Below are 12,950 nucleotides of genomic sequence, written 5' to 3'. Positions count from 1 at the left end.
TCAATGATCTACAAATATAGAGGGTGGAAACAATAAGTGATCTCACTCGATTATTTCTAAACCATACAAGATATCCAAAAACTGGTTACTGATCCTGAAAGTCCTACACGAGGTTTATTCAACCGTACCAATAATGGGTTACAAAATAAACTGGTTTTATCCGAAAATTCAATGTTTTCAACTTCCATACTTTTAGTAAAACCACATAATATCAAAAACTATACAAGATATCCAAAAACAGGTTACTGATCCTGAAAGTGCTTCACGAGCTCTATCCAACGGTACAAATGTTAACAGCATTGTTGTGTTCCGGCAGTTAGAGGTAAGATAGCCAGTTCCTCCGTGGTTGAGGATTCCGGGTGAAGCTCGCTTCCACCTTCGGCCTGATCATCACTTACCATCAGGTGAGATACAGGCCAAAAGCTTCCTCGTTGTGGATAAAAAAAAAAAAAAAAGTTACGAAATAAGCTGGATCTATCCGAAAATTCAATGTTTCCAGCCTCATTCCAGTGAGGTGTGTGAGTTCGCTCGATCGAGTTGTAAAAATAATTTTGGAGGTTCTTCTTATGCCCGTTTTCACCATCAATCCCTTAAGCGTTTGCTAACTAAACATCACTTTGGTTAAACGATCGCCTAAACTGCCCACTAACCTAAGTTCGTTTTCACCATGCTATAGTAAACCTAAGTAGGGACTCTTTTGTCAGGTGGCGTTTCTTCGTGCGCCTAGTGACGTTTAAAAAACCGGTAATTTCCGATAAAATATTTTATTGGGAATATATTACGTATTTCACAGAAACAAATGAAATAAAAGTAAAACAAAGAAATAGTTGACCAAAACTGATGTCTTTTTGTATTTTTGAGTTATTATTAAAGACAAAAAAGATATTTGGGCTATTATGTAATCTGTGGTTTGGGTGCATAATGTAATTCCTTTGCCTTAAAAAAAGTAAATGTCAAGATGACTGCTGCACCACATTATAAGAAAATAAAAATGTACAATGTGTACCTACATATTGATTTTGATAGATATTTTGTTGAGTTCTGTGTGTAGTTTTGTGCGATTTAACGATAAAAACGACAATGGAAAAAAGAAATGAAGCAAAATTTTTCCCTCAAGGAAAAAGATAAATTGGTTTACTTGCCCACAAGGATACTGTACGAGCACGTCAGCATCGACCGCGACCTACGTGCTAGCCGACTGGCCCATGAACCCTCAACGTGCACCGTAGGCACTCTACACCGACGGCACATTGGACTGGACACATTGAATTGTGTAAATCTTGTATATAGCAATAGCATAACAGTAATAAACCAGATATCAACCGTCCGCGTTGTGTTTCATTTACCCCCACTGAGGCCAAGAAAGCCTTAGTGCAGCCCTCCTTCCTATCAAATCTTTATTATATCTAATTATAAGGTATTGTTAGGGCTCTAGGGACTACAAACGAAGCCAGAAATATAGCTTGGTTATGAGATAAGTTATGAGTGACCAATACCTACTATCTATTTCTATACCGTATGTAATCCTGTCTCACTCTATAATATTTTTATGTAGCCGCCTGAATAAACTTGAGTGAAAAAGTGTTTCCACTGTCTCAATTGCATAAAAAGCTTCAAAAAAATCATTTCATTCAGTTTTCATTTTGCCGAATAGGCGTGATTGACAATATAACTGTCACCTAACACTTAGGCGGCCGAAAATCGGGCCCCTGTTTTAAAGTGCTCCCATAAGGCCTAAGATGTCCCCTATGTGTTGGTGAAAACGAAATTCCTGTTAGGTATTACTTAATATTTCATAAAGGTCGCTTTAAAATTAGGGATTGATGGTGAAAACGGGCATTAGTCTTTCTCGATTGTGGCTTGAGTTTCAATGAGTGACAACGGGAAAATTCCAGCTCGGCTTAGTAATGAGTTCTGTAACCCATTTGTTTTGCGAAATCATAATGAGATACCGAAAGTTAAGAAAAGTAACAATTTTCGAACAGCTGTCATCTGTATAAATAATTTCGCTAAGTCCTTCTTCGTAATTGTCTGTGTTTTGTGGACTCTTTTTTTCGTCGCCATTAATTTTGCTTGATGGGAATTTTAATTGTTTATTGCGTTTTATCTTTGGGAGAAGATTCTCTTCACCTCACTGGAGTGCAGTTTACTTTGATATTGCAAGTTATCTGCCATTTTTAATTGGTTCAACAGGAACACGATTTTACTCTAATGGTTAATGTGATAATAAAACAAGCCTGTCTTGCCCAGAAGATGCCTATTCACTCGTTCCATATAAAATGGGGTAAAATCCAAGGGGTTGTATGAATTTTAGAAGATATACCTACCTTGGCAGGGATTCCATTCCTAGCTTGTAATTATGCATTTTAATAGTAGTAAGAAAGCTTTTAGAACCTGTTTAAAGTTCAGAGTATACATATAAATGGCATCACCCTATGTTCGTCATCATCACTACCATTTCGGCCACAGAACGTCCACTCGATTAACTTTGATACTCGACAACAAAACCACAATTAGACCGTTTACCAAAAACCGCGTGGTATATGTGATCCGGTCACAAATATTCCGGATTCCGACTATATTCGATTAGTGATAACAAACACCGGACAGCTGGTCCGATGTTGTGGAAATTAGTCATCGTCCCTAGGGGACATACGTTATTCATAGAAATACAAAACTCGGAGGCCGGTGGGGCATGTGATGGGGGATGAAAATCATTAGATAATAATAACAAATAATAAATACAAAGGTACACGGACCTGACTCAGTCTTCATTTCGCTGGAGCAGGAAAGTTCTTGAGTGGCGACCTCAGATCATAGAAAGAGGTGGCGACCGACCACGAGCCGAAAGACTTAGCGTGGGCAGGCCTCCCACTAGGTGGACCGACGATCTGGTGAAGGTTGCGGGAGGTGCCTGGATACGAGCGGCGCAGGACCGGTCCGACCGGAATACTTGGGGGAGGCCTTTGTCCAGCAGTGGACGTCTTTCGGCTGAAACGAACGAACGAACAGTCTTCGTTGTAAGGAGAGATCCTTGCAATACTGATTTTCAGCCATGCCAATTCTCTAAGGTGCATAAGATTGTCTTGATCATCACCATCACAGTCTATGGCAATCCAGTGCTAGATGTAGGTAAGCCTTTCCCAAGGAATAACACAAAACACGATCTTCCAATTTTCGATCCTGCCAGCCTGGCAGTCCTTCGGTCATCTGTCCATCAACCAGGTGTCGTGAAGCGGTCTCCATACTCTCCATTTGAGAACCTGTTTACTCCATCTTTCGTCAATTGTCTCAAGTAATCATATCATCTATTGGCAGTAGATAACGGCTCACGTGATATGATGATGATGATGAACTAAATTCTGAAATGATAATTGAAATGAACGTGATGTGATGCCTATTTTCTTCTGTTTGTTTTGCGTACCTAAGCATAATATAAGCCAAATAAGTAAGTTTACGTACAACCGGGTCGAGTTAACTGCGCACCGAGCGAACGCGGGGAGGTATTCAGATCAGTGCGAGGGAAAATTGCATTCCAGCGAGATGCGCAGTTAGCTTGATCAAGTTTATTTATTTATGTAGGAATTGAAACCCAGGTTGTATTTCTTCAGCTTTATTTATATTTACTCCAGGATAAACCACAAAAAATAGGAACGTCTTAGAACCGTCTTAATACTAATCGTCTTCTGTTTAAATCCCGTCGTTCTTCCTTCCTCACTCATTCATTCCGTCTCACTCACTCCCTTGCGTTCCGTTTCACACTCCCACACTCGGCCATCCTGCGTACAGTCCGCCCTCGGACTGTTTCATTTCAAAATTTTACATTAAAGCGTCTTATAACTAATCTTGTTTAATACAATTCTTATAATCATCTTTCTCGTATGTTCTAGCTTTCTTTCTTTTCTTGTTATAAACTCTAACACTTCCATCTTGAATTGTCTCCACACATTCTCTTGCCTTTTCTCTTAACTCTGGTCTTGTCTCGTTCATTCTTTCTACGTTTTCCTCTTCTATCATCTTAACAAGTTCATCATCTCCTTTATTAATCCGGTTAAACAGTCCTTCTTTCCCTCCCTCGTGATTCTCTCTTATAATTTCGTTCTGCGTCTTCTCCGGTACTACAAATAATAATTCATCTTCATCTCTTTCTTGGTACAACATGTCATTCTGGTAGGATTCTTTCAGCATCTGAATATGTTCGTCTTCATCTTGTGCTTTCTTCAGTCGTGCAGTCGTCTCGGTAAGTACTAAACAGCTTAGGACGTCGGCTTGTTTCATACGTGATACAGGTCGGTGTTCAATCTGACAGTCGTTACTTTTCTTTATTTCATCTGTAGGCTTGCAGTCTTCTAATATTTTCTCAATTTCAGTCATGTGTCTAGAGTCGTCTATGTCGTGTACTACAACTTGATCATCTTTTTCCAACGGGACAACTTCGGTCCGTCCGAGTCCACTCAACGTCAAACATCTTCCGTCGTCGTATTTTGGGGAGCCGATAGTTTTGTACACGTCTTCCGTCATGAGATTCACCTCGCTGCCCGTATCAATAAGACTCGCCGTAGTTATCGCGTTGTTGTCAACAAATTGAACTTCTTTTAGCGGCCTCGATGTTTTCACACTTTTGTTGTTTACGTCCGATACCATCAAGTTGGCAGAAGTGTCATCTGTCAGTTCTGCGTTTCGTTCTACGTTCGGTTTCGATCTCCAGTCAGTTGTTGATTGCGTCGTGTTGGCAACACTGTATCGTTCGGGTGTTTTCGTGAACATCGCTCGTTTCGGACTGGCATGACGTTGCTGACGATTGTCTGACTGCCATTTTGAATTTTCACTGGTCACTTGTTGATGATTTGCAGGTTTTGAACATTCACTAGATCTGTGTCCAAACTCATTACACCGGAAACATTTAACCCCTCTTTCCTTGTGAAAACATTGAGCCGAAATATGGTTGCTTCCTCCACAGTTAAAACATCTTGGTCTTGTCGTCTTATTGTAATTTACCGGTGCCGTCGTGCTGCTACTGGAGGGTCTACGTCGTTCATCCACCATTTTCGCCTTTACTGTCTCGTATACTTTCAGTTTCTCTTTCAGCTCACCGTATGTAGTTGCACCGTACAGCATGATTTTATTGGTTTCTACGTCAACAATGCCGTCTATGATATATTTTATTGCGACGTAGTCGGGCATTTTCCCGCGCCTTCCCAACTCCTTCATGACAAGTAGGTAATCAGTACAGCTCTCACTATTGGCCTTCTTTCTCGCACTCATCATTTCGTGGACTGTCTTTACGTCTAACGAATCCGGGAACTCTTTGAGTAAGCCAGTTTTGAACTCGTCCCACGACCTGAATGGCTTCTCCGACCGCAACCAGAGTGCCGCTGTTCCAATGAGTGATCTGCGTCCCACAATGAGTTGGTGTAATGGTGACCAACCAAAGATCTCAGCGTTCTCCTCTACCTCTTGGACCCATCTTGATGCGGTGACAGTTTGATCTCGACCACTAAATTTTGGGATCAGCTCCTCGGCATAGGCAAAAGTAGTAAGTATGCGCTGCTCCAGGGTCTTGCTCGGGCCAGCATCTTCCGCATCTTCGAAATCATGCTTACTATGTCGTCGTCTCATGATTGATGAAAATACGTCTCACGTCTCAATCCGTCGTAATCGTCGTGAATCGTCGTGTTTCCTTTTCTTGGGCTATCCCGGGCGAGCCCCCAAGCAGTAGGAATTGAAACCCAGGTTGTATTTCTTCAGCTTTATTTATATTTACTCCAGGATAAACCACAAAAAATAGGAACGTCTTAGAACCGTCTTAATACTAATCGTCTTCTGTTTAAATCCCGTCGTTCTTCCTTCCTCACTCATTCATTCCGTCTCACTCACTCCCTTGCGTTCCGTTTCACACTCCCACATTTATTTATTTATTTATTTTATTGGGCTATCAACATGAGATACAGTATTATACACAATTAAAAAAAAATTAAGCCAAAGGTCTCTAGCTAACTGCTCCCACACAAACGATAACCACAGCATGCATAATATTATAATGTAAGCAACCCGTGAACTTTACACAATACAATAACATAATTATAGTAGGTACCTAATTACAACTTTGAATTTAAACAAAAAAAAGAAAGCAACAAAAAAATAAAAAATAAAATAATAAGAGGCCTCCTAGATGCATGCCACCAGGGGCACGTCACCCGTCTTAATTGTTTTTAAGAAACCAGCGAGGCTTTGAAAATGTATATCAAGTTCTGGCAACTTCTTGCTGAGATCATTGTACAAACGAGATACACGAACAATTGGTGAATTGCGACCCATCCTCGTCCTACAAAATCTATTTCTGAACAATCCACAAGGGTAACGTGGTATTCTCAAGGGCACGTTATAGGCAAGCTGACCCAGCAAGACAGGACTATCAATGTGGTTGTTCACCAATTTATGGAGGTAGGTCATATCCATATATACACGTCTCACAGAAAGCGGATCCAAACCAAAATACTTTGCTTTATCTGGGTAGGCCTTAATTGTTCTCGGCATCCTGAAACGATAAGACAGACTGCGGATCAGTTTCTTTTGAATTCTTTCAATCCTATTGATATGCACATTATATCCTGGACACCAAACCGTGCTGCAGTATTCAAGCTTACTCCTAACGTAGCTATTATAGAGCAGGATGACTGTAGAACGCCTTCTAAAACCCTTTGTACTTCTTAGTATGAAGCCGAGAGATTTATTTGCTTCCTTAATTATTTTGTCAATGTGTTCCGTGAATCGCAACTGGCTATCCATTACAACTCCAAGATCCCTAATAGTTTTAACTTCTTCGAGCTTATCACCTGCAATTGTGTACTCAGTGGATAGCTTATTGCGTTGTTGTAGCAGAGTAAGCAGTTAAAACGCTCCTTTTCATGCATTAAACCATACATGCAGTGGCAGTAATTTGACTGTCATTCGAGATAGCATGTGCACATCAATTTCATTGAATAGCTACCACTTTAATGTTTGATATTTGGAACTGACTGACACTAACGGTGTAATGTATACGGATCTCGTGGGAAAACAGTAATTAAAACGTTTATTTGTATTGCAAATTTTTAGCTTTAAATCTGCAAAGTTTAGAACTAGATACAAAGGAAAGCTTAGCGAGGTAAATACTGTGGCATGCTACGTGGTTGTAATAGATGTAATATTGCAACAAAAATATGTATTTTATGTGATATTGACCTATGAAACCGTGGGCATCAGTAAATACATTGACAAATAAACACTTTATTAGACATCCCGTAAAACAAGAAAAGATAGAAATACAAAAAAGAGACTTCACAATTATCTTTAAATTTTAATAAAGATCCAATAAAATACTAATATGTATATAGGAAAATAGCTGTTCTAATACCAATAGAACTTAGCTCTACCTTTTAGTTCCCCACGAAGAACATTTTTAACGCGGCAGAAAAATGTCTTCCGCTCGTGTCTTAAAAATAATCCCAATAAAAATAAAGCGTCAATACAAAGTCGGGAACAAACAGGTCGGTATCGGAGTTAACAGTTTATTGCGACGTGTTTGCGGGACAACACGATTTCCCGGGAACGTGAGCGCGGGACTGGCGGGGACGTATTCCACTTTGAGCACCCAAATAGCACCTGCACGAATAGCACCTGGCCTATTCCACTTATCAATATTTTGGGCAGGTGATCAAAGTGGAATTAAATTCATTTTTAACATACTTTTAGGTCGTCGTGTATGTAACTAGCTATGTAATGGAATCTAAGAATCTGAATTACACGCACTTCTAATTCTTGTATCATCATGAAACTTGGCAATTAAATGTAGATTAGATGACAATACAATATTATGGTACATACCATCGAGACTCATCGAGTTGGTCTGATGATGGGATTGGAAGGTGGTTATAGGAACTCTTAAACGAAACGGCGGAATCGCAAAAATATTTGGCCTGTTTTTTAAATTATTAATTTTATAACGACTTATTTAAATGTATCGCTGTTGGTTTCTATAAATAAATAAATAAATAAATAAAAAAAAAATAGAGCACCTGCCCAAAATTAGCAGCCAGCACTAGGTTGCAATGTTGTAGGTGCTTTAAGTGGAATACGTCGTTAAAATAAATTTAATTCCAAAATATCGATAGGTGCTCTAAGTGGAATAGGCCACGTGCTATTCGTGCAGGTGCTATTTGAACGGGTGCTCAAATCGGAATACGTCCTTGCGGGACGCGTGTTGACTTCGTACAATTGAAAACTCATTTATAACTTGTGAGCGAAGTAAAACCCTTTTGAAGATGTGGTTTCTCAAAGCTTGTAAATGATATCGATTGCTGCAGTTTCTTTGTAATGTTCTTTTGACGTAGTCTCATTAGAATAGTTTTTGAACTACACCATTATTCCTTACTTTATGCCTGTGTGCTCATAAAATATTGTATTGGAATGTTTAACACTTTCCGCGACAGTGAACTGCCATACATATAGCAGTCATAACAATTAAACTTCTATTATGTCTGGGTTACTGTCCGGGAAAGTGTTAAAATATTTTTTTGTTTATTAGGGCTCTACTCACAATACTTAAGGGATCATCAAGCGTTTAAGATAAAGTAAATATTAGCTTTGAAATAAAGGACAATGGGCAAAATGGTACCCGGCTCCAATAGATATGTATCTAGTATCGTTTGAAAGGTCTTACCAAGATGAACAACTTTTACTATGACCACCAGCCTCAGATCTGGTTGTGTACGAAGATATACATACTTTTTTGCAGAATGGTACCCGGCTCCAATAGTTATGTTTGTAGTGTCATTTGAAAGGTCTTACCAAGACGAACAACATTTACTATGGCCACCAGCCTCAGATCTGGTTGCGTTCGAAGATAAAGATACTTTTTGTGTAACCTAAGTAACATACAGTATGAAGGGGGACGCGCTCAGGGCAGGGCACCGACGAGATGGTCGGACGCGGTGAGGAAGACGGTAGGCGGGAGTTTGCATCGTGCGGTCCACACAGCTTATGACCGCAGTCTGTGGAGGAACACTATCTGTGGTCGCGATCCTCATCAGTGAGGGACCGAGGAAGAAGAAGAAGAAGTATCATACGTGTCCATCGTATGGTACTTAGGTTATGCGAGGCAGGAAGGGTTTACTGCTCCAGCATCCTTCCTTAACTCTATAATTAATTATTGATGGGGATAATTGTGAAATAAATATTTTTATTCAAAGAAGTACTACCCCCTTATTAATAAAAAGTTACACCTAGGAAGAACCTTGGATTAAAATGACATTTCCATACCAAATGACAATTTAAGCCAGAATTCAACTAGGGTGTAACTTTTATTATTAAAGGGGTTAAAGTTTTATTACTTCTTACGGGTTTTATTATGAGTTGCTAAAGCGAATAAACCCACAAGACCCAATAAGTCCACCCACAAGATGGACCGACGACCTCATAAAGGTAGCGGGAAGGCGCTGGATGCAGGCCGCCACCAACCGGCCATTGTGGAAATCATTGGGGGAGGCCTATGTTCAAATGGACGTCCTATGGCTAAAATGATCATGATGATGATGATGAAAGCGAATAAAGGGCTAATAGCTTGGGTAGTTCATCGTAGGTTTAATCCTTTCCTTTTCAATGCTTCTTTTAGTTATATTAATAGATTGTATTCATAATACATACTCGTATACATGGATGATTGTGTTATACTTTCATTATAATACTTAGTGGAATTACTGCTTTCAAAACGTGAATTAGAACTGGCCCCGTAGCAGACATTTTCCTACATCTAAAGGCCTTTTAAAATATATATTGGTTATGGCTATTGGAGCGGGTACCACTTTCCATACATTTGTACCCATCATCCTTTAATTTTATGAAGGCGAAACATGCATAAGATGGGTAATAAGTAAATCCTTTTGTTTGGACCCGTCCAATCTTGCACCGATTTCTCGCAAGGGCTCCCCGTATGGTAAATTATTACATATTATATCTCAAGAAGATTTTTTTATATGATTAGTTTTACTCTGTAGCACCTCATATCGACTTAAAATGTAACTTCCATAAAGCCTCATGAAATAAAATTCTCAAAAAATCTATTAAATCAGAAAATAACCAAGCAATAAATGATCTGAGGTTAGATTTTCTATCTATTGAGCACGAAGACAGCATCCCCGACAACTATCCAATCCAATATCCTCTACTATGTCACAGTTTACCCATGCGAGATATGCCCAAGGCACACATACAGTCCGCTGCAATATATTTGGGCAAAAAGATTTGATAAGACTATTGAAATTGATGGAACTGAGTGATAACATTCTTTCAATTTGCAATCAAAGATGATGACAGTTGACTTGGTTTTAGGGTTTTGATTCCGCTGGAAGCAAATGGTAGAGTGATCAGTTAGGGCATTTAATTTTTTTCAAATTTTTGTTTCGAAGCACGGGCAGGGCAAAAAGATTAGGAGAATTGTAAATTTTTATTCAGTAAACGTACTTTTTTTTAGCCGCCACTGACGTTTCATTAACAGAGTGCTTAGTGCGAGTTTGCATTGAACGTCGTCGCTAGCAATGACGTTTGGTGTAAACTCCCATTAAGCACACCTTACGTTTTTATGCTATTTTATTTTTTTATTTTAGTTACTCGGGATTGTGAATTACCTCACCTCACTGCACCTCAGATTATATTTTTTTTCTGAAAACTCACAGATAATACAACAAATTAGACAAACTTCCACCTTTTTTTAGCTTGAAGTGTGTCATTTGTACCTACAATAAAATTCGTGTCGGGTCTAACGCAGATTGCGGACTTCGCAAAATGGGCACGCGACTCAAAATGCGACTTTCGCAGTTGGTGCGTTTCACTAGAAACCATTAAATTTGATATCGACGTTTGTTAGTTAGTCTTATTAATTAGTCGGACTGTACCCCGACTGTCCGCGGTCCACAGTCGGCTCAGTTCGAGCTTGACCAGTTGTGCCACGACAATATGGCTCAATTAACTGTGAATCATACGAATTTACTTATAGCAATACAATACAATATCTGCAGGGTTCAAACTTAAAACAATAAGTAATCTCACGCGATTATTTATAGACTATACAAAATATCTTGATAGGTTACGGAATATACCGGATACCGGATAACCGGATCTATCCGTAAATTCAATGTTTCCAGCTTTTTTTTGGTGGGCCCACTAGGTGGACCGACGATGTGGTGAAGATTGCGGGAAAAACCTGAATGCGAGCAGCGAACGACCGGTCGACCGGCCTGTGGCCAGCACTGGACGTCACTTGGCTGAAACCTCAGATCTTAAACGATCTGAGGCTGAAACGAATCTATATTATTAGTACTCGAGAAGCACTTTCAGGATTTCTTGTATACCTAATTAATCGAGTGAGTTATAGTTCTTGCAAGTTACGAAGGCGAGTGAGCTTTACATGTGTGGTGGCACGCTATTAGTTTTTCAAAAGTTTTGATAGACATTACACTATCGTTATGTGCAAGTACATACACATGTAAAACTCACTCGCCTTCGTGAGTTGCAAGAACTATAATTATGAATATCAGAGAATACATAATTTCGTTGCAAAATTACACCTATTACTTGATATGCCATATATCGGCGCGTCACTAAAGGACAGCACGGCAAGCTATACACTATGGAATCTTATTGCTTTGTAATAGAAGCTATTTTTCAACAAAACTGTCAGTCTGAAGTGCTGTCGTCTATACCCAAGTTGTCCAATAATGCGCTGACGGTAAAAATGTTTACTGGAAAAGTTGATATTAATTTTCATGCACGCTTTACGGTGTCCCCATATGCTACGGCATATTAAATTTGTTTCGCGTAGAAGCGATTCATCAAGAATATGATGTACACTTTATTCTGATATTAGTGGTTGATACCCTTTTTGCAGAGAGACAAAATAATGTTCTTTTTTATAAAACTGAATCAATTAAGTAGTACCTACTTGATTCTGGACAGCTTTCAATGGACTATGGAAAATGTTTTTGTTGGTTCGAATCCCGTTGAAAGCAATTAAAAACTATGCATGTTTCCTATTAGTACAAAACAATTATAAACATACCTACTTACCTATAATTTAGCGACTTGTGTTTGACTTTTGTTGTGACAGGTCTAAAATATTACGATATTAGTAGATATCTATATATATAAAAGAAAGTCGTGTTAGTTACTCCACTTATAACTCAAGAACGGCTGAACCGATTTAGCTAAAAATTGTCAGGGAGGTAGTTTAGAGCCAGGAGAAGGACATAGGATACTTTTTATCCCGTTCGAAATTAAAAAAAAAGTCTGCTTATTTATTGCCATTAACCCTTTACACACGACGATACACGTACGTGAGAGTAACTTTGAAAAAATCTCATGCCCATGTAAACTTGTTTTTGCGGCCGCAATCGGCAGCGATCGCTCGTGAGAGATATTTACTCGCACACAGTGCCGCTCATTTAGTGTTGGGACCTGTCAGTGCTCGTTTACTCGGACTTAAAGTTGACTGCATTTTTTGGAACGAGAGGCGGCCAGTGTAAACATTTATTTTATGTGGTTATTGTTGTTTTCGGATAAGTGTTATAGTTTTATTTTATTACGAAAACAGTGATTATCCAAATGGAATACTTTTATTGTTATTTCATTGCATAAATTAATAATTATTACTACCACAAAATTAAGTCGCACGATCGTAGCTGGTCGGTCAAACCTCCAGTAGTTGATTGAAAACTATTTTATTTGTTATTTGATATTGTGGCGTAGTGTTTAGTTGTTTTTCTATTTAAGTGCATCCTAAATATGAAGGATGTATCGTAGCATTATTTGGAAACGCAACCGAATGAAATTAAAGATTTTCATGACTAAAAAGACCAGGAAACACAATTTCGGGTTTTTACGGACTTTGAAGAGTAGAATACCAAATATGAAAGCTC

The sequence above is a fragment of the Ostrinia furnacalis genome, unplaced genomic scaffold, assembly GCF_004193835.3.
Source record: "Ostrinia furnacalis isolate ACB-3 unplaced genomic scaffold, ASM419383v2 OfSCF4694, whole genome shotgun sequence".
NCBI classification, from domain to species: Eukaryota; Metazoa; Arthropoda; class Insecta; order Lepidoptera; family Crambidae; genus Ostrinia; species Ostrinia furnacalis.
The sequence above is the reverse complement of the archived record's forward strand: the minus strand, read 5'-3'. Positions refer to the sequence as shown.